The sequence below is a fragment of the Mauremys mutica genome, chromosome 11, assembly GCF_020497125.1.
Source record: "Mauremys mutica isolate MM-2020 ecotype Southern chromosome 11, ASM2049712v1, whole genome shotgun sequence".
Taxonomy (NCBI): Eukaryota; Metazoa; Chordata; order Testudines; family Geoemydidae; genus Mauremys; species Mauremys mutica.
Window position 1 is genome coordinate 74,850,379 of NC_059082.1, and position 22,590 is coordinate 74,872,968.

Here is a 22,590-nt window from a genome sequence, read left to right on the forward strand (position 1 = left end):
TTTATGGTTGGACTCTATGATACTAAGGTAACCCATCTGTATATGCAGAGGGATATAAAAATAGTACCAAACCCAAGCATTTACAACTCTCTAAGCCCAGAAATCTAAAACAGCTTTTCTGGAAAATATGTGGCATATACAGAACACATGTTGGGGTTGGGTGGACTAAAGATGTTATTGGTTCTCACTTGGGATGAAGCTAGCAAAAACTCAGGTTGATAAAAACTTTTAACTTGACCTGGTATATTTGTTATTTTAGAACGTAAGAACAGCCATACTGGGTTAGACCAATGGTCCATTTAGCCCAGTATCCTGTCTTCTGACAGCGGCTAATGCCAGATTCTTCTAAGGGAATGAACAGAACTGAGCGATTATCAAGTGAGCCATCCCGTCATCCAGAACCAGCATCCGGCAGCCAGAGGCTTAGGGGTTCTCTATGCTTACAGCACTGCAGTGACACAGCTGCACTGCTGTAGTGCTTAGTGAAGACGCTATTTTTGTTGATGAGAGAGCTTCTCCCACTGGCGCGGGTACTTCAGTTCCCGCCAACATAGCACTGTCTACACCGAGGGTTAGGTTGATATAAGTATATTGCTATAGAGTGTGGATTTTCCATAACTCTAAACAACGTAGTTATACCAAAAGACCATGGGGTTGCATCCCTGACCATCTTGGCTAATAGCCATTTTGGACTTATCCTCCATGAACAGATCTAATTCTTCTTTGACCCCCCCGTTATATCTTTGGCCTTCACAACATCACGGGCAACAATTTCCACAGGTTGACTGTGCGTTGTGTGAAGAAGTACTTTCTTACATTTGTTTTAAACCTGTTGCCTATTAATTTAATTGGGTTTTAAGCCTGGTTCTTGTGGTATGTGAAGAGGTAAATAACACTTCCCTAGTCACTTTCTTCACACCATTCATGATTGTATAGATGTTGATCATATCCTCCCTTAGTTGTCTCTTTTCCAAGCTGAACAGTCCCAGTCTTTTTAATCTCTCCTCATGTGGAAGCTGTTCCGTACCCTTCATCATTTTTGTTGTCCTTCTCTGCAACTTTTCTATTTCTAATATATATTTTTGAGATGGGGCAACCAAAACTGCACGCAGTATTCAAGGTACCATGGATTTATGGCATCATGATATTTACTGTCTTATTATCTATCCCTTTCCTTATGGTTCCTAATATCCTGGTACCTTTTTTGACAGCTGCTGCACACTAAGCAGATGTTTTCAGAGAACTATCCAAGATGACTCCAAGACCTTTCTTGAGTGGTAACAATTAATTTAGACCCCATCATTTTGTATGTATACCTGGGATTATGATCTCCAATATATATTACTTTGCATTTATCAACACTGAATTTCACCTGCCATTTTGTTGCCCAATCACCCAGATCTGTGATATCCCTTTGTAACTCTTCACAGTCTACTCTGGATTTAACTATCTCGAGTAATTTTGTGTCATCTGCAAATTTTGCCACCTCACTCTTAACCCATTTTTCCAGATCATTATGAATATATTGAACAGCAGTGGTCGCAGTACAAATCCCTGGAGGACCCTGCTGATCATTTATTCCTATCCTTTGTTTCCTTTTAACCAGTTACTAATTCTTGAAAAGACCTTCCCTCTTATCCCATGGCTGCCTATTTTGCTTAAGAGCCTTCGGTGAGGGGCCTTGTCAAAGGCTTTCTGAAAGTCCAAGAACACTATATCCGCTGTGTTGCCCATGTCCACATGTTTGCTGACCAGCTCAAAGAATTCTAATAGATTGGAGAGGCATGATTTCTCTTTACAAAAGCCGTGTTCATAGAATCATAGAAGATTAGGGTTGGAAGAGACCTCATGAGGTCATTTAGTCCAACCCCCCTGCTCAAAACAGGACCAACCCCAACTAAATCATCCCAGTCAGGGTTTTGTAAAGCTGGGCCTTAAAAACCTCTAAGGAAGGAGATTCCACCACCTACCTAGGTAACCCATTCCAGTGCTTCACCATCCTCCTAGTGAAATAGTTTTTCCTAATATCCAACCTAGACTTCCCCCATCTTTTCCCCAACAAATTCTGTTCATCTATGTGTTTGATCATTCTGTTCTTTACTACAGTTTCAACCAATTTACCTGGTACTGAAGTTAGGCTTACTGGCCTGTAATTCCCAGGATCATCTCTGGAGTCTTTTTTTTAAATACTGCTGTCACATTAGCTATCCTCCAGTCATCTGGTATTGAAGCTGACTTAAGGGATAGGTTACATACCACAGTTACTAGTTCTGCAATTTCACATTTGAGTTCCTTCAGAACTCTTGGGTGAATACCATATGGTCCTGGTTACTTATTACAGTTTAATTTATCAATCTGTTGAAAACCTCCTCTCTATTAACACCTCAATCTGGGACACTTCCTCAGATTTGTCACCTCAAAAGCATGGCTCAGGTGTGGAAATCTCCCTCGCAGCCTCTACAGTGAAGACTGATGCAAAGAATTCATTTAGCTTCTCCACAGTGACTTTGTCTTCCTGGTGTGCTCCTTTAGCACCTTGATTGTGCAGTGGCCCCACTGATTGATTGTTAGGCTTCCTGTTTCTTAATTTTTGTTGTTAAGTCTTTTGCTAGTTGCTCTTCAATTTTTTTTTGCCTGCCTAATTATTTTTTTACACTTGACTTGCCAGAATTTATGCTTTCTATTTTCCTCAGTAAAATTAAAATTTTGAAGACATACACAAGTGTGCTACACTAGACATTAGACTAATCCCCCTGCTGACCCCTGATGGACTGTATGTATCGTTATGAGTTCCAGCACTAATTTCCCAGAGCCAGTACAGCTCCCTCCACTCCCCAGGTAAGCCAGCTTTGCCAATAGGTCAGACTGGCATTTCATTTGTATTCAGGCCCCCAGACTAATGGAACTGCTTCTGCTGTGAGCAGCAAGGAGGCAAGCCAGTGGTTCCTAGAAGATCGAGAGGAAAAAAATGCATAGCATTTTACCCTCCCAGCAGGAAACAAATACCACTGCAAACTCTTCTTTGTTTGTTTTATTTTTAAACAGAGATTCTCACATATTGAACTTTTCAGCGAGAAGGTGCAACCTCCATTAGATCCCTCTATTTGTATTTAACTCCTTGATGCTATTTAAAAGTAGTGATACCACCTCCAACACGTTTCACACCAAGGAAGCACTGCCTCTTCACACCAAACAGTTCAACTTCCCGTCAGACCCTCCTTTGTTCCTCATGCTCTAGTAACTGGGCCCTGAAGGGGTCCATCTGCTAATTAACTACACTAGACATTTCCTTTGTGCATGCTTTAAAATGCCCTTGCCCTCTTCTCTCAAGCTCAAAGAAAAGCAGGTGCTGACCCATTTTATTGGCCCATTTTTCATATTCTACTTTACTTCCTGCAGTCCACTTTATGAAAACAATTCTTTAAAGATAATATTGCTGAGGGTGAACAAAATGATGGTTCACCATGGAGCAGCAAAGCAGCAACAGGGGAAAATCCTTTCAAATAGCAAAACGGCAGGAATGTGACAAAAATGTAAGGTTGAACAATCATGTTTTCCCCAGAGGTTGACAAGATGCTTGGTAACAGAGCCATCTTCTGGATAGCCAGACTTTCAATCATATTATCGTGCCTTTGAATCTTGTATTTCCATCACATGATCCTGAAGTGTAAATGTTAATGTGAAGGGCTATTCCCATAACTACACACTGCACTAATTCTGCTTCCCTTAGTAATGCAGAATTGAAGTCTCCACAGATCCTGCAACAACTGTCCCAAGACCAGCAGTAGGACCCAAACTAATTGCTAGGCTGGGAGATAAGGTAGCATCATGCTCAGCCCAAAAGCGGAGTCTCATTTTCAGACTTTTGAATTATTCATCACATGCTAACTTTCAAACTATTTCAGTTTTCAATTTTTAAATATTTAATAATTGGGCATTAAATATTCATATAATTTTATTAGGAATTTTGGAAGTTGGGCACTAAGGCTCTAATTATTAAGTTTATCATTGGCAGCTGATTGGCTAGGCAGAGTGGCTTTCTAGTTTATTAGAGAGAGAGAGAAATAAAAACCAAATACTCAAAGAACTCTGACTCAGTATCACTTAACGACCCCATCTAATTGGGCCATTCACACTCTCCAAAAACGCTCTCCTTCTTAAAAAAGGATGGAAGAACCATATGTAGTTGCAACAGGTTGAAAGGTCTATCCTTCAGTTTAAAGGGTCTGTGTGTCTGATCTAGATGTCTCATACAGAGATGAGTCTCAATTTAAAGACAGCTGAGAGGACTTTGTCCATCAGAAGAAAAACATCCCAACGGCCTGTGACAGAAGAGAAAATATTATACCCAATTTGCAATAGAAACAACGAAGAAGCAGATTCTTCCCTTTCTCCTAATATAGTGTTCAGATGGGACAAAACTGGACACAAGAGCAGTACATACTGCTGTCTGTTTCCCCGCTAGCAGCTCTTGCCTTCTATTTTCCTTAAACAGATGACACAGTTCTTTAACCATGATCCATGCAGAGGGAGAGCCCATCTTCCTGTCTCTCTATATTATAAGCACACAATCCCTACTGCGCTGGAAATTGTATGGTTTACACAAAGATGACACGTAAGCCCTGGAATTATATGCAAATGAACAGATCCATTCTTCACATCTTACGATTACAATTCTGATTCTCAAACAACCGCATTGGGTAATTTCTGTACTGGCTTTCAAACAAGGGGCACCTCTGTGTTATTAACATCTCACTCTGGCAAGCAGTTTGTCACCTTTCACAAAAATGATCTGAAAAGACACCAGCAATTATCCCCAACGAGATTATTGGGTGACTGTGTCCCAGCACAACAGCTGGAGGCTAAAGTGACATAATATTCGCTGGGAAAGCTCCTTTCCCAAGTCAAGAGAACATGGAACAAATTAAAGCGAAAATGAACTGAAATGCAAACAAACACAAAACAAAAGAACTAATAAAGCTTGTTCTTTTGGCCTTGATCATCTCTGTAATTTCACCAGAAATATGTCTTTAGTAGGAAACCTGACCCTCCTGACTGCACCTGAGTTGTGGGAGGCTATATGGTAGGGAGGAGATGAATTCTTGAATTCATGAATTCTTACATGAATTTAGGGGCTTTTTCTTGGAAGAAAACCTGGTAATGTTACAGAGAAGACCTCAGAGAAAGTAAAGTTCTACACCCTGTGCTGTAGCACTGGCTTGTTTTCCAGTTAAGTGTAACCATTTCTTTCTTTTCCTTATTCTAACCAATGCACTCCCAAATCTCAAGAACAAAAACTTGAGGAGGAGCCTTTGCTGACTGAAGCGTTTTGTGGTTGCTGAACCAGCAAGTTCTTTCTACCAGCTTGCAGGGAGACCAGTCTTGAAAAATTCTTTTTGGTACTGTGTTTTGGATGCAGATCTCTTATGAACCAACACTCAGGGATGAAAGTAACTTAAAGGACTTACCGGTACACCAGAGTCCTGAGCAGGGGGCGTGGCCTCAACTGGAAGAGGCGGGGCCTTTAAATACCCTGGCCCTTTAAATCAAGATTTAAAGGCCCAGGAGCTCCGGCTGTGGCTGGGAGCCCCAGGGCCTTTAAATCACCCCCAGAGCTACCAGCTGCAGAGGCGTCTGGGAGCCCCGGGGCTCAGGGGTGATTTAAAGGGCCCGGGGCTCCAGCCACCGCTACCGCAGCAGAGCTCTGGGCCCTTTAAACCGTCAATGAAGCCCTGCTGCCCTGGGGCTCTGGCAGCGGGGCTCAGGCGGCGCTTTAAAACGCCCAGGGCTCCCCGCAGCGGCCGGAGCCCCTGGCCCTTTAAATAACCACATGCCGCCGCTACCCTGGGGCTCTGGCAGTGCTTTAAAGGGCCAGGGGCTCCGGCCGCTGCGGGGAGCCCCGAGCCCTTTAAATTGCCAGCCTGGGGAAGTCAGTCCGGTCCGGCAAGAGCCGGTCTGCTATACTGGGCCGTAGCAGCTTACTTTCACCTCTGCAAACACCCCAACACCCATATTCAAAATCTCTGCTGAGGGACCTAGAGTAATGCAAGGAAATCCCGACCAGCTGTTTGTGCTGATGGGAAAAGTGGGTGGGAGAAAGAACTGACACTACGATCTTCTGGTGCATTTCTGCACTTCTAAGAAGTTTAATCTCCGATGGAATGTGTGAACACACAAAGACTATGCACAGGCACTGACTCCGTAGGTGCTCCAGGGCTGCAGCACCCATGGAAAAAAAATTGGCAGGTGCTTAGCACCCGCTGGCAACCAGCTCCCCATTCTCCTCATCCTTCCCAGCACCTCCCGCCCTCCACGGATCAGCTGTTCCAAGGCACGCAGGAGGCACTGGGGGGAGAGGGAGGGAGGAGCCAAGAGAGGGAGCGCTTAGGGAGGGAGCGGAACTGGGCAGGAAGAGGCAGGGCGGGGCCCTGGGGGAAGGGGTAGAGCGGGGGCGGGGCCTGGGGCGGAGCGGGGGCAAGAAGTGGCAGGGTGGGGGTGGGGGCTTGGATGAAATGATGAAGTGGGGAAGGGCCTGAGCAGAGGCTGAGAACCCCCGGGCAGAGGAAAAAGCCGGCGCCTGTGAGACTATGCCCAGTTTTGCACACTTCCAACCAAGGAACTATCTGTACAGTGCATACCAGTTAAAATGGAGCCATTCATAATATTTGTTTCTTCTTTTAAAAGGTTGCTCCACACAGTCTGGGGGGTGTATTTCAGGTGTTTGAGGAACCGTGGCGTTTTTTACAGAGATGTCATGTCATTGCAATGCATTTCATACAGCTGCTTTTGTGAGCATAGGACAACGATGCAAATACTTAGCAGGATACAGACAGATGAAAGAAAGGGCATGACAGGAGGAGAGGATGTTGGAAACAGCTTACAGAGATAGGCAGTGGGAAATTTAGAATATATGAGAGCGGGCAGGGAGAAGATTTGTGCTAATAAACAGGATGCAGAAGATACTGCAACAGTGGGTAGAGTGCTCTGGAATGGTGAAAAGGAGGGCTCTGGGCTTTGCAAAGAATTAAAAATGAGGGAAGAGAGAAAAAACACCCCCCCCTTCCAATGCCCAACATGCACTAAATGAAATACAGCTGAGTAACAGCAGGCTTCTGCTACAGTCCCACTCTCTGTAGCTACATATCTCCATTCTCACCGGGTGGTGTACTAGAACAGACAACACATCTGGAAGGTACTCAGAGCTCACTTGGGCCATTCTCAATGCTGAAGCAAGGGATAGTCTAGGTCAGTGGCTTTTAATATGTGATCCACAGACTCCCGTGGGTTCACGGACTCTGTGTAGGGCAGTGGTTCTCAAACTTTTGTACTGGTGACCTAGTTCACATAGCAAGCCTCAGAGTGCGACCCCTCCATATAAATTAAAAACACTTTTTTATATAGTTAACACCGTTATAAATGCTGGAGGCAAAGCGGGGTTTGGGGTGGAGGCTGACAGCTTCCAGCCCCCCCATGTAATAACCTTGCGACCCCCTCAGGGGTTCCCGATACCCAGTTTGAGAAACCCTGGTCTAAGGGATCCGCAAAAGGTTGTTACCATAGAACAGTGTTTTTCGGCCTGGGGGTCTGCAGACTATGTCTAAGATTTCCAAAGGGATCCACATCTCAATTTGAAATTTTTTTTAGGAGTCCACAAATGAAAGGTGAAAACCACTGGTCTAGGGTATGTGAACATAACAAAAGCTGAACACAGACTAATCTATGGAACTAGTTTGAATCCAGAATCCAGCTGGCATGGGTGACACAGCAATGAATGCAGTACAGTGTGGTTTTCGCCACAAGTAATACAACCCCAACAGGTTTCAGAGTGGTAGCCGTGTTAGTCTGTATCAGCAAAAACAGCGAGGAGTCCTTGTGGCACCTTAAAGACTAACAAATTTATTTGGACATAAGCTTTTGTGGGCTAGAACCCACTTCATCAGATGCATGGAGTGGAAAATACAGTAGCACGTATAAGTACACAGCACGTGAAAAGATGGGAGTTGCCATATATCAAGTGGGAGGTCAGTCTAATGAGACAATTCAATTAATAGTAGCATACTAAGGGAGGAAAAATCATGTTTGTATTGGTAATGAGAGTGGCCCATTTCAAACAGTTGACAAGAAGGTGTGAGTAACAGAAGGGAGAAATTAGTTTGGGGAAATCAGGTTTGTAATGACCCAACCACTCCCAGTCTTTATTCAGGCCTAATTTGATGGTGTCCAGCTTGCAAATTAATTCCAGTTTTGCAGTTTCGCGTTGGAGTCTGTATTTAAAGAATTGCCACGTTTAGGTCTGTTACTGAGTGACCAGGGAGGTTGAAGTGTTCTCCTACCGGTTTTTGAATGTTATAACCCCTGATGTCAGATCCGTGTCCATTTATTCTTTTGCATAGAGACGGTCCAGTTTGGCCAATGTACATGGCAGTGTTCATGTACAATCTCAACATGGTACATACTTGGCTAGCCAGTCTGTTCTGAAGCCCATGCTGCAGTATCTTCGCTGCTATAGTTACCCATGCTAGCTGGATTTTAGTCAACTCAAGTAAGCTAGCCTGTGTCCAGCAAAACATGAAATATTTTAAGATTGGTACTAATTCCAGCTGGGGTCAAGCTGGGAAGGGGTCAGAGGATGATATCAGACCAGTGTGTGTTCAAGCTAGCTCTGACAAAAGCCTGTGCCACAGAAGACCCTATGTATTTGCAGCCAAGGAGGGCATCATGGGCAGATCTAGTAGGACAGGTCAGCTTCCTTCAACCGCTGCAGGAAAGAAACATTGGAATGGCCTATGGGGCTTTAGCCGCAGTGAAAAAAATGTACAGACTTGGGGGTTTGGGTTATACTACAGAAAGCTCTATATCTCCGACTTAGCTGCAAAGGTGCTGAAAGGCACTAGGTAAAGGGGTCTCGACAGCCTGAGAATTTAACTGGAGCTTTTGGCTTAATTTTCACTGAAAATAAAAGTCGCTCCTAGATGGGGAGTTGGGTGCAGGGAGAAGAGCAGGAACACATGCTAAATGAAAAGCGCATTTACTAGGGGTTTTTTAATGTGCTTAAAAATTCCACTGAGGTCACCATTCTGGAGAGATGACAAACTCTTGGGATAAAGGCTGGGAAATCCTGGTAGTCATGCCACATTTAGCAAGTCAAAGATATGCTTGTATAAGGCTGTACAGGGCTAAATCCATTTTACATGCTGTATGTATTATTAATTTCTGACAGTGGGCTTAGAAAAACCTAATTCCCTGGAATATGAGCTCCCTTTGAGCAGAGGGAAGCCTTTTCAAAACTCATCTTTTATTGACTGAGTCATTTTTGAGTCAATCTGTCTGCTTTCGGCAAGACAAGAGTTTTAAATCTTCTCTCTCTCTCCCCCCCCCTTCTTTTTGAGTCATGGCAAGTCTATTAAAACCTGCTAATGTATGCAGCAAGTCTTCTGATTTGAAATGTAATAAATTCCTCAGATAGTGGCAGATTAGGGGGAGAAGACTGTAGAAACAGCTGGAGATGCCAAAAAAAAAAAGAGAGAGAAAGAAAGAAAGAAAGAAAGAACTCTCCATATAAAGAGGATGGGAGGGAATGGAAGGGGGGGAAGGGGGAGAGAGAGAATTCTTAACCCTTTTAATGCTAGAAGAAAATCCTTAAGCTCCATTAATGGAATCAGTTAAAAAAGCAGAACTATAAGTGGCAGCCACTCTTCAGGCTTGCCTGGGGCTGAATGAGACAAAGAATAAATGAATCATTGCTCCTAGTCTCTCTCATAAGGCTAGGAAATTCCCTAAGTGAAATGAATAACTTAAAGGAAATTAGCTCCATGCATATACATATGCCATTGTATCCCAAACTCTTGACCCAGGGTTTCCCTTGCCAAATGTCCTGAAACAGCTAGTTTTGCTGTTATGTAACAACACACAAGGTCCCATGTGGAATTTTTTTTTCTCCTTTCTTTTCTTTGGTTGGTTGGTTCCAGCTGCAATGCCTCCCAGGTGAGCTTGTGTTAGGGGCAAAAATAAGCATTTTTGCACAGATCATAAATCATTTAAATACATAAAAAAATACTTAACACTTACATTGAGCTTCTCATCTTTGAAGTGCTGGACAAACAATTATACCATACAAAAATCTGAGGTAAGTACTGTCCCCATTTTACAGATGGGGAAACTGAGGAAGAAAAATCAAATGTGTGGCTTAATTCTACAGCGTTAATTAAGTTGGGCTAACTCAGGAACTCCTGACCTTACAAACCTGTGCTCATATTATGACAACATCTCTCTCTGCTTACTGGTAAAACTCATACCTTGGCCCTGGAATTTGACCACTTTAAAACCACATCTACAGCAGAATTCTAAAGCAGCAAAACCTTGGAGATAAGCAAACACAATGGAGATAGTTTGATGGAGGACAAGCAACCCAGTTGATTATAATTAAATTTACGCTCAGCATAATTCAGATGCAAATGAGTAATATGGGGCCTACAAAACTGGATAGTATCAATGTTACATCCCTTTGCTAATGACGAGTGATGGAATTTGGTAACAATGGAGAAATCCCAAACAGCAGATGCAGAATCATTCAACATACATCTCAAATCTCTTAACACACAGAATAGTTATGAAAGCCAATGCATGTCTTGAAGGGAAAGCTCTTCTCTCCCTATAGATATGAAGCTTTTAATCCTCTTCTAAATCACAAACTGCAGAAGAGAAAAATTCAAAGGATTGCAAACTTAGTTCAAAAACTGCTGAAGGCCACAGAGAACATGGAAGACGAGTGAAAAATCAGGAAAGTGCTAGTGGGAAATCATTACACTGGGATGCTTGACACATGCAGAATTTCTCAGAACAAGGAACAAACAGCGTCTCATTTCTGTTATACCTGGAGGCCAGCATAAGGGAGTTACAGCCCCTCTTTTCTCCTCTTCTGCTCTTGCTGTCATGAAAACATTCCTCCCCCACTGCACTCTAGAACACAGCTGTAGCTTTCATCCACCTCACCCAACCCTGTTGGTGTCACTCTTCCAAACTGGGAAGCTGTGCTTTTCTACTAGCCTATTTAGCCTCCCAGCCCTTACATCGGTGTCTCAGGCGCATGGACTTTCATATCTCTGGTATAAGCACTTCCAGAGAAGAGACTAGATTACATTTGCCTTTATGTAAGCAGACACAATTTTGACCTTTTAACTAAGTCTCACCCTGTGATTCAATTGATGGCGCTCTGATTCCAAATCAGCACTGAACTGAAAGGTTCCAGCATGGTGTTAGGGACCACAGTGCTCCTGGAGGTTCAGAGATGTATAATGTAGGTCCGGATCTTTAGAGTCCATGGCATTTTTTGTCAAGAGATGGGATGTTAACTACAACGTCCTAAACAAATTCCAACTAAGGTAATAACATTCTGGCTACTTCAGTTCCCACTGAGGTTTCAACTCGACAAAGGCATGCCTCAATTCCTGCCCTCACTACCATGTAGTGTTGCTCTGTGGTATTAAATTTCACTCCAGGAGTGAATGTATTTCAGTGATGGATGAAGTAATCCCTGCATAGAGTTTGCAAAGTTTACAGAGCACTTTGGGAATCCCTTGGGAGTCTGTCATGCTTATCACAGCGAGCTCTGCTAACAACAGCTGTTGTAGAAGGCTCCAAGGATAGCCAACCTGGAATATTTTTGTTATCGTTTTCCAGCTGAATTCACACTCCCCATATCCATCCTGCTGATTCCGCCTTCCTTCCTCTCTTCTGTGCACATCTTTGGTTAGGATGATCTTCTGCTTGCCCCTTGTGTTGCTTGAGTCTCCTCCACCTCACTCTCCTCTACTCTAAATCAAAGGTAGGCACTTGGGAGGGGAGAGGTATGGTTATTCTTTACAATACTGTCATAATGAGGTCTTCCCAGACATGGAGTTCTATAATCCTGTGCTATTGTGGAATATAAGGGTATTTCTTTTCTAGTGCAGGAGAAGAGTTGTGTATTGTACATGGAGCTTCGACTCTTTAGTTCCCAAGAATCATCACACTGACCGTGTGAATACACAAACACAATCACACACAGAGGTCCTCTCTTCAGTATCCTAGATTTCCAAGAGCAACAATCATTTAAACTAGGGGTTATTTTTTTTAAAAGGGTTTAATTCTGCACTCCCATGAATTCTTCCAGATGGGGTAAATGAAACTGAGTATCATGGACAAAGTGCTGCTCACTGTTAATGGAGCCAAATGCTGGAACAGATCGGCTGGGGTTTTAGATAAAATCATACTGGTGGAGTGAAGAAGAAGAGGGAGAATGACTGTGATGGGGCAGTTACCCCTCACTGGCTGGCAAAGGGTTAATAGTAGCCCTTGGAGCGGCTGCGTGGAACCCAGCCAATCAGGGCCAGGCTGGGCCCTATAAGGAGGACTGCAGGGCAGAGAGAGGCTCAGTCTCTCCCTGGAGCTTGAGGGAGAAGGACTGGCTGCTTGTAAAGAGAAGTTCCTGGGACAGAGCAGTGCTGGGCAGGGTCAGGGGAGCAAGCGGAGCTCCGGCCTGGCTGGCTCCAGACTGTGGCCTTGATACAGGGGCTGAGCAGGTGCTGGGGCTATGGGGAAGTGGCCCAGAGAAAGCAGGTATCGGCAGAAGGAAGGAGAGGCAGTGAGCAGCTGCCAGCTATAGGGTCTCTAGGTCAGGGCCCAGAGTAGTGGGTGGGCCTGTCTCCCGCTTTGCCCCACCGGCCGCCGAAGAAAGTGGCCAGCCAAAGGACTGCAGTTTGCCCCTGAGTGAGGGGCTAAAGTTCACCACTGCGGCGAAAGGCTGGGCGAAGGAGTGCCGTTTCCCCCGGAATGGGGGAGACAACGGAGTTGGGGCACAGCCGGAGGGCCGTGCCCTGAAGAGGAGGCCACGGTCCGGGTCCTCACAGACAGTGGAGATGGTGGAGTAGCAGTGACGGAGAGTGAGACACCACCAGAGGGGGGCGCCCTGCTGATGGAGAGCTAATTCCTGGAGCAACCAGCATGAGGCGCCACGGTGGTGAGCACAACCTGTTACAGTGACACGCACAGAAGTTCTCTATACACAAGATCTGTAAATAACTGCTAGTAGACTTGCTCAGCTAAGTTTACACAATGATGTAACATAGTCAATTTGTACATAAAGAAAAATTAACACTAAAGGCCATGTTGTATGCTGGCCTGCTCATACACATGAGTAATCTCTGCAAAAATCCTGTAACTCTAATCCACAGCCCTGCACATTTGTCCTCTTCCTCTGAAGCACGGAGTGGGAATCACCCACTAAGACGCAAAGGGCAGTCCCATATAATCAATTTCCTGTGATAAGGGGGGCAAGCCTCAGCAGCCCTTTGCCTTTTCCATCTTCTTCTATCCTATTCCCTTTCCATGGCACTTTCAAAGCACTCCTTTTAATTTTCCATAATTGCATACATTCTGAGGTACCTAGAGAAAACAATACCTATAGAATAATATTCAGTTGTCTGTTTCTATGTGCAGTAAGCTACTTGGACAGCTCTACTCAGATTTGGATGAGTGAGATGTTATTCTAATGTTAATAAAATAATAATTAATAATACCCAGTCTTTATTTAACAGTTTCCATCTGTAGAGGTCAAAGGGCTTTGCATATATTGGTATCCCGATTTTATGAATGGGTAAACTGAAATATATGGGGAGTCAAAGGGACGGGGGAGCCATTGCAGACCTAGGTACAGACCTTGTGTATCTAGATTCCATGTCTGGTGCCCTATTCTCTGGAGCCATGCTGCCACCATCACCAGGAAAACTAGATTGTTAAAAAATAGAACTAACATGAGTTTTTAATGAAAAATAAAATTAAAGGAATACTATCTGGTAGGTTAGGACCAAGACTACTAAAAGCTTTTACCATATCTAGTATTTACAGAAACCTTTTCATTCTTGTTAGCTTTTTTAGAGAATCCTAGATAGTTAGAGATGGAAAACATCTGCTACTTCATCCCTTCCCAAAATGTTTTGATTTAGATATTTTCCTGTAGAGTTTGCAACTCAAACATTGCACTATTGTATCAGTGCCTTTGAAATAGCAAGGAAACGGGATTTGAAATAGTAAAAAACCTAAAGTTAACAGACTAAGTCACTGAACAAAATAATGTGTGCAGACTTGAACATTACACATGAAAGTTCTAAACCAAAGTAGTTGGAAATAATATAATCTATATATTTTCTTCCAGTGCAACAGGACAGGATGGTGAGGTGAGGACCTCACCATCATCTGAAGATCTCTTAATGCATTTTCATCTTCTGTGTATTCTGATCTTTTCTCTGGCTATGCATGTGTCAATAAATATTGACTAAATACTCCAAGTATTTTGGCTGATGTACATTATCAACAATTACGTTCAAAAGTGTACCGTGGGCTGAAAACAAGGGACATCTGCTGGACTTTATTAGTGCTTTTTGTCATGCTGCTCTCTCCATTTTATTTATTTGTACTAAGGTTCTGAAACCAAAAGTCAAACAATGGCTTAATAAAAATTGTAAAGAAATCATGTAATTGGACGCATATTTTAATTAGCCATAAACAATTACAAACATGCCATACTGAGAAGTAATAGATAAGGAAAAGGAGAATTATGGTTTGTATTGTTTGCAGCTGTTTAATAAGAAAGATTTATTAAAAGAAAATCACATGTATTAAAACCTTAGATGACTTCAGAAAATTTCACTTAATCATAATACTGTAAATAAGGAAGTTATACAGCAGTATTTAAAAATATCTGAAAATGTTTCAGGAGCCCCACTGATCTGAATTAGGCAGCTGTGTAATCACTGGGGCTGCAACTTTAATGAAAATTCCAACAGGAAATGTAGACTTGATTATATGTATTAAAACAGGAAAGATCAGAAAGCTGCAGCCACGCAGGAGAGAGTTTTTTGTTTTACTTATTATTTTAGTATATACATCCAAAATAACCTTAGTAATAATACAGAACTTACATCTGTCTGTCTGCAGCTTCCAGGGCTTCTGGTTGCAGTGTCCTGATCTTCCTGTCTTGATACATGTAATTAGGCACAGCATTTTCAAGAAATAATTAGTGATTCAGTCAGGTTTTACATTGGATCAAGTGACTGCAAACTGTTTTAAATTCCACTGCAGTTTTCCTTTACCATATTTTAGGGCATGATATATATATACTTGATTAGCTAATGTTTATATAGTGCTTTGAAGAAGTAAAGTACTATATAAGGGATAAGTATTACTATCAGAGAGGACAAAGACAACATGAGCATGAAGAAAGAACTAAGCTCCGAGCTCAGAAGCAGAAAAACATCTTGTTTTCAGAAAGGTATTGGAATATCTGAGAAAAATATGTCAACAGCTTCAAGCACCTAAACATGAAGAAAGCAGGAGGTGTAAAACACGGGAAACTGCAAATGCACTTAAGTGACATAACGTTGCTGATACCAGTGTGAGAACAGTGATAAGAAGTGAGGGTCAAGAAAAAAGTTCTGCCTGTGAAGAAAACAAACCCACACCGGACACAGAAGCATAGGGCACTGTGACTAGTATTTGGTTAAGGCACCTTGAAAGAAAAGTTTGAGAACAACATTTTAAGATGTGATTAAACAGAAATGAACACTTTTGAATAAATCTTTATATACAGAAGAAGGGAGACAAGCTCTGAAGGGCTAAAGAAAGACCATTTCCTACTGTTGATCAGTAGTGAAGGGAGCAAGTCCCTCACCACAAAATTTCTTGGTAAGGTGTGTTTTACTGGTTATCATCATTTATTATTTATATCACTGTAGCAATATACTACTGGATTTGATGATGAAAATTAACCGACTGGAGAGGAAAGCTTGGGAAGGTATTTTGTTGTCAAGAGAATAAACATCCAGAGCATGCATCCAATGGTGTGCAGACTGGGAAGAGAGAGTATGAGCTTGGATTCTGCCCATAATCCCAATCAGGCAGTACCCAAATCCTGGCACCGTGACCAACACAGGCATCTCAGCCAAACTCAATTAAAGGAATTTAGAGGGAAACAAAGAAAGCAGTAGCTAAATCAACCAAAAATAAAGAGCAACAGAAGCAGCATGTAGTGGGAAGCGAGAACGAGAATTCCTTCATTTGAGAGAAATACGGCATATAGCCATTGCTCCAGAGAGACACTAGTGTACAATAAAAGCAAATAATGGACAAAGAGTATTGAACAAAATGACTGAAAAGAAAGGCCAGGGTTTTTTTCCCCCTTCTTTTAAGTGTGTATCTGTAACTGGATAACTAAATTACATGATTTCTTTACAAATTCAATTAAACAGTTAATTGATGCCGATGCCCTTTAGTATCTGGCATTTAAAATTAAGTAAACAACAGACAGGTGGACACACAGTACCCAGCAATAGGTTATGGAATCTCTGTCATTGGAAGCTTTTGAGAGCAGGTTAGAAAAACACTTGTCAGGGACGGGTCTAGATAATACTTAGTCCTGCCTTGAGTGCCAGGGCCTGGACTAAAAGACCTCTCAAGGTCCCTTCCAGTTCTGTGATTCTATGAATAATTTAGCATAACGTGGGCTCCCCCCATTTCAGCCTATCTACAAACTTTGGAGGATAACTGTCCTTCACCCTCCTTCCTGCCCTACTTGCCCACCATCACATAACATTATTTGATAACTCTGCATTTCCTCTTGGAGGTGCTGAAGAGAATGTACTTCTTTAGTATCTTTTGAATGTATCTATATACTTTGAATTCTGAATGGAAGGAGTAGCCCTGCCAAATCCAACCAAGTGCAAAGGGACACTCCGTTCCCCAGAAACTGGCTCAGATAGGTAGGCTGGCTCAGGTTGGACTGTATTATTCCCCCCTAACTACTCTATCGCCCTCCATTATTGGAAAAGGAAACTCTCTCCTCAGAGGCAGTAACAACCATGCAAAACAAATTGCCACTGTTGTGGGACAATGAGGTACAAAGTTCCCTCTGCTCACAAGCCTGGAGTACCATTTCCACAGTACTCTCCAGGAGGCAGAGGTCAGGAGGAAGAGTCTCTTCCAAAGTCAGACCTGAACCTATCTTTGGGCTCAGGGGTCAATGATGCTTCCAGTTTGAGCCAGCACAAATGGCAGGTATGTCAAGATCATTCCCAGTACCAGATTCCAGCATGCGGTTAACCCCTTTCAGGCTATTCTTCATAACTGCATCACTGACTTAAATTCACCTGCACTAACCCAAGTGTCCAAGGCTTTACTGTTCCCTGAGGCAGCTGGGTAATGGAAAGCCGGAAGGACTTGTTTCCCAAGCAATCGTGACACGTTCTCTTCCACTCTGCAAGCAAGGAAAGGGTAGTGTGGAGAACCTTACCTACCTCCCCAAGGATGTTGTGAAGCTTTAATTAACGTCTGCAAAGTACTTTGAGACCCTCGGAGGGAAGGTGCTATAGAAGCGCAAAATATCGTCGTCATTATGCTTGCAACCGACAGTGCTGGCATTCAAGCCACAGACTTCACAACAGATGGTGAAGTCGCTAGCACGGCTGGCTGCAGTTATAATTTCTCCCATCACAGACTCTCCTTGTTAGAGCAAATAGGCTGCACCTCTTGATTTCTGAAGGGCAAAACAGATTCTGAACTGACAGGACTCCGCTGTACTGGCCAGCGCTGCTGACACACACAAACCAGCCAGCACTCCAACCACCAGAAAGTAAGTCATCCGAGGGACTCTCTAATTAGAAAAAGCCTCAACTTCATTGCAATACTTCTCCAGCTTGTCACAGAAACCCTTCCCTTGCATTCTGAACATTAAAGGGAAACAACAAAGAATTATCCAGGTTCTGTTAAGTGTCAAACATTCCAATTTTAAACCATGCACACAGCAGGGGGAGAATTTTTATAAGCCTTCAGTGCAAGTGTATAGATTTCTAAACACTTTTCTCCTACTCTTTGCTAACTGTTCATTTGTCCTACCATTAAGAAACACCTATGCTTACAATAATAAAGGGGGCAGCTGCTGATATAGTTATAATACTGCAGGGCCTGGTACATGGATGGGTCTCAATTTTTAACCAATATGGAGTTAGAGAGCTGGGACTCATGGCCATCTATCTAGCCAATACTGTAGTTACCATTTTGAATTCATTTCCAGCTACTGCGCAAGTTCTCTGCATTTAGGACCTGGCAAACGTTTGGTCTGACTGGAAACTCTAACGAGACACATGGAAAGAGTTGGTGTTGTCAGTCCCAACTTAGCACTGCCCCAAATCCAATGATCTATTTTGGGGGTGTTGAAAGGGAAGGATCCTAAAGCAGAAAACAGTGGCTTAGGATGAAGGTGTGGAAGAATTGCCAAACTAGGAGCACCACAGATACCCGAGCCCATGCTTTGGGGGAGCTAACAAACCCCTGTGGCATATGCCCCATGTCTTGGGGAGGTGATAGAACTTGACTCACGTGTCAAGGGAAACAACCCCATCCACCATGGGTTTCTGGATAAAATGGAGTCCAAAGATGAAGCCACCTTGGCATACCCCTATTATGTGGGAGAAGACCTAGTGAACACGACTGCCGGTTTAAAATACACTTTCCAAACCCTGCTCTGCTAAAGTTTGCTCTTTTAAAAACAATTTTTCAAATTCTGTCTCATTTCATTATAGTCAAAGATAACAATACAACAAAGTCTAATAAGGGAATTACACATCATCAACATTATCAACCTATTCAAAGTGCCTATGCTGATTCTTTTAGATCTGTCAGCTGCCTTTGATGCCACTAATCATGAAGTTTTGATGACACATCTGCAGTCTCTAGCAAGGATGGATGAAGTCGCTCGAGTGCCTCTGATCCTTTCTTTATGGAGGTCTCTATTCTATATTATTTAAGTTCTTATACTGTGTACCCATCACGGTATTATCTGATCATCTAACAGGGTAATTTTGGGTTACCCAGCTCAGGGAACCTGCTATACTTGGTACTACATGGATGCATTTAGCCACTCCCTTTATTCAATATGTGCATGAGGCTATTAAGAGAATCAGTGAGGGGATATTCTGCAGTCAGCTGCTGTTGTTCTGCAGGCTTATTTCATCCAGCTCTGTGTTTCCATTATGTCCAACTAGGCTTGTGCAGTGGAACGCATGACCAATTGCCTATATGGGTCCGGGCGGGTTGAGGGCTAGCAAACTGAGGTTCAGTCCAGACAGCATTGAGATGATGTGGAGAAGCTGGGGGAAGCAGCTGGAGGAGTTGGTGAAGACTGTATCAGCATCTGCTGACTAAGGGAGCGCATGCATCATATCAGGAGGGTCTGGTTTTATCTTAAATATGCTGGGCAGCTCCTGGATGCTCAGATGGAAGCTGTAGTCAAGAGCCTTTTTATCAATCAGACAGAGATGGGTGTGACTTTTGCTCTCTGAGCTGAACCTTGCCACAGCAAACCATACCTTTGTCACCTTGGGGTTAGACTATTCACTGTAATACAAGATGAGACCACATGGAAGCCAAAGCTACCGCAGAATCAGCCGCCCACTTATTAGGTTGTTGCAGACAGAGAGCTCATAAGAGAAGTGCTCTAGACTCTGCACTGGTTGCCAATACATTTCCAGGGGGAATTCATGGTGCTGGCTTTCATTTAAAGGTGTTGAGATGGTTTTAAACCTCGGTCTCTGAGGGCTTGTCTACACTTATAGCTGTGCTGCCGTGGCACTTAGCAAAGACACTACCTATGCCGACGGGAGAGTTTCTCCTTTTGGCGTAGGTACCCCCACTCCCAGAGAGGGAGCAACTGTGTCAACCGGAGAAGCCCTCCCATCAACATTGCGCTGTCTAGACCGGGAGTTTGGCTGGCATAACTGCATTGCGCAGGGGGGTGGATTTTCCACAACCCCGAGTGATGTAGCGCAGACCCGTGCAGAGATTGCCTTCTTTCCCATCTGAGGCTGCCATCAGCAGTGGCACTTGAGCTGGAGCACACTCTCGGTTTAAAAGAGACGGGGATGCTGTCTGGATGTTCTCCAGGAAGGGTCCATAACTTTGGAACTAACTTCCCCTCCCACTGCTTCTCTAGAGTCCTCACTTGTTAACCTTCTGGACCAGCTGCCAAGTCCATCTTGGCATTAGCAGTGGAGGAGGGTAGATCTGAATATATTAAGTGAAGAACGTGCATTTTATCTCAGCACCAGATTCAAAAGGCTATGAATTTATACAGCATCATGGTACTGATGACAGCGTCATGGATAAGATGGCACAGTAATTATAATCTTCTATTTACATACACTGATTACTTTCCAAATAGATTTTCTTTTAAACTAAAATTCCACCTGTTTGTTCTCAGCCCAGAAGAGGTTTGATCTGGAAAGTCTTAACAAAACTCTGCTTGATCATTTTTCAGTGGTCTGAATTATTATTCATGATTAGGAAGAAAAGTGTATCCATCAGCCAAACTTTTCAGACATATTATTTTGTAATCTAATTCAAAGTTTAAAAAAGTCTTCAGACGTATCACTTGAACAGTTTTCAGTGAGTATAGGGAACAAGCACGGATATATCAGCACACTAGCATGCAGAGATAATCATAGCTGTATACTGAATGTTTACCTGAATACATGATCAGTGCTGCAACCAGTATACACAGCAAGGATTGAATCCATAGACTGATGGATTTCTTAATGGTGCAAGTGTGTTTGTGTGACCTGGCAATTAAATAAAGTTTATTCCTTTAAAAAAAGAAGAGGAGATTAAGGGCCTGATTCAAAGCCTATTGACATAAATGGGAGAAATTTCCATTGATTTCAGTGGGGTTTTGATCAGGCTCTGCCTGCCTGCTTAAGGGTGAGATTGTCTGCGTCTTGTTTATATTATTCTTTATTTTGAAACAGAACTAGAAACTCTTTAGCTTGCCTCAAAGTCTCAGTCCAGTTTCAAAGTAAGGATATTCAAAGTTATATTTCCCATGACTGTGGGGTGACCAGGTGTCCGGTTTTCAACAGGAACACCTGGACAAAAAGGGACCCTGGCAGCTCTGGTCAGCACCGCCGACTGGGCCATTGAAAAGTCTGGTCGGCGGTGCTGCGGAGCTAGGGCAGGCTAGTCCCTACCTGTCCTGGCTCTGTGCTGCGCCCCAAAAGAGCCAGCAGGTCCGGCTCCTAGGCGGGGGAGCCACGGGGCTCCACGTGCTCCCGCTGCCCTGAGCACTGGCTCTGCACTCCCATTGTCCGGAAACCGCAGCCAATGGGAACTGCAGAGTAGGTGCCTGTGGGCGGGAGCAGCGCGCAGAGCTGCCTGCCGCGCCTCCACCTAGGAGCTGGACATGCTGGCTGCTTCCGGGGTGCAGCGCAGACTCAGGACAGGCAGGAAGCCTGCCTTAGCCCCCCCTGCTGTGCTGCTGACCAGGAGCCACCCGAGGTAAACCCACGCCCCAACCCCGAGCCCCTGCTGCCCCCTCCTGCACACCAAACTCCTCATCCCTGGCCCCACCCCATAGCCTGCCCCCCAAGACGGTGCCCTCAACCCCCTCCTTCACCCCAACCTCCTGCCCCAGCCCAGTGAGGATGGGGAGAGCAAGCCACTGAGGGAGGGGGAATATAGTGAGCAGGGGGCAGGGCCTCAGGGAAAGGGGTGGGGCTAGGAAGTTCGGTTTTGTGCAATTAGAACGTTGGCAACCCTATATGATGGCTGTAGGTTGGCTGCCATTGAATGTTCTTTAAGGCACATTAAGTTCAAATAAATAAAGTAATTGAAAATGCTACATTTGCATATGAGGGACAACCTAATTGCTGTGGGAATCATAGCTTTGAATCTCCTGACTTTTGTGTGATTAAAATATGAATTTAAGTGTTGAATTTATGGCGTTTCTCTCATTTAATATGGAAATCAGTCTCTAGTACCTCATAGCTCAAAGAATGTGTTACTCAGTTTACTTGATTAAGCTGGGAATTGTTGGTCCTGCTGTCATCATGTTTACACTTTAGTGACAAGTTTGCACATCACATTCACCTAATGCAGTGTCATCAATTTACTTGTCAAAAATAAACTTCTTATATACAGCCGCTCCTCCAGAATACTGAGCCCAGCTATATTTCACTTCCTGTGCAGCCCCTGGAACATTGGAGCAAGAATTTTAACATGTTGGGCGTACAAATGAAAACTATCGCTCCCAGGGGAAATGGCTTCACAGACAGTCAGGAACAGCAAACCCAGCAGACAGCAAGCCCATATGGCTTGTTTTCCTTTGGGTTATGCAGTTTATTTGACCCTCAATCCCCTTTACAATTTTGGAGCAAGAAGAGCTGCTCTATTTTTTTCCACCTCCACTCATCTGGAATTACAGGCCTGTGGATTTCCTCTATTCGTGAATGTAGCCAGATCTTGACTCCCAGACAAGAATGTTGACCTGGAAATTGAAATTCAGGATTCTGGAGATAAAAAGTGAATTGAGCAAGTTTTTCTGCTATGCAGGAGCACCACCATCTTGGATTTAGTTAAGCCGGACACTTTTTCTATCAATTCAATAAACCAAGTATTTTCCCTTTCCTATCTGTCTTCCCTCACTCACTCTAATAAATTCTGAATAACCCCAGCCCCAGAAACCATCACCTCATTGACAGTATGAGTCTCAGTGCATTTTTCCAGTAACTT

General features: G+C 43.6%; 1 protein-coding gene across 14 annotated transcripts in view; it reads right to left on the reverse strand.

Annotated features, from left to right (window-relative positions):
* Window positions 1-22,590, reverse strand: part of MAD1L1 (mitotic arrest deficient 1 like 1) — a 505,376-nt gene that overhangs the window by 128,108 nt on the left and 354,678 nt on the right. The window lies entirely within an intron of this gene.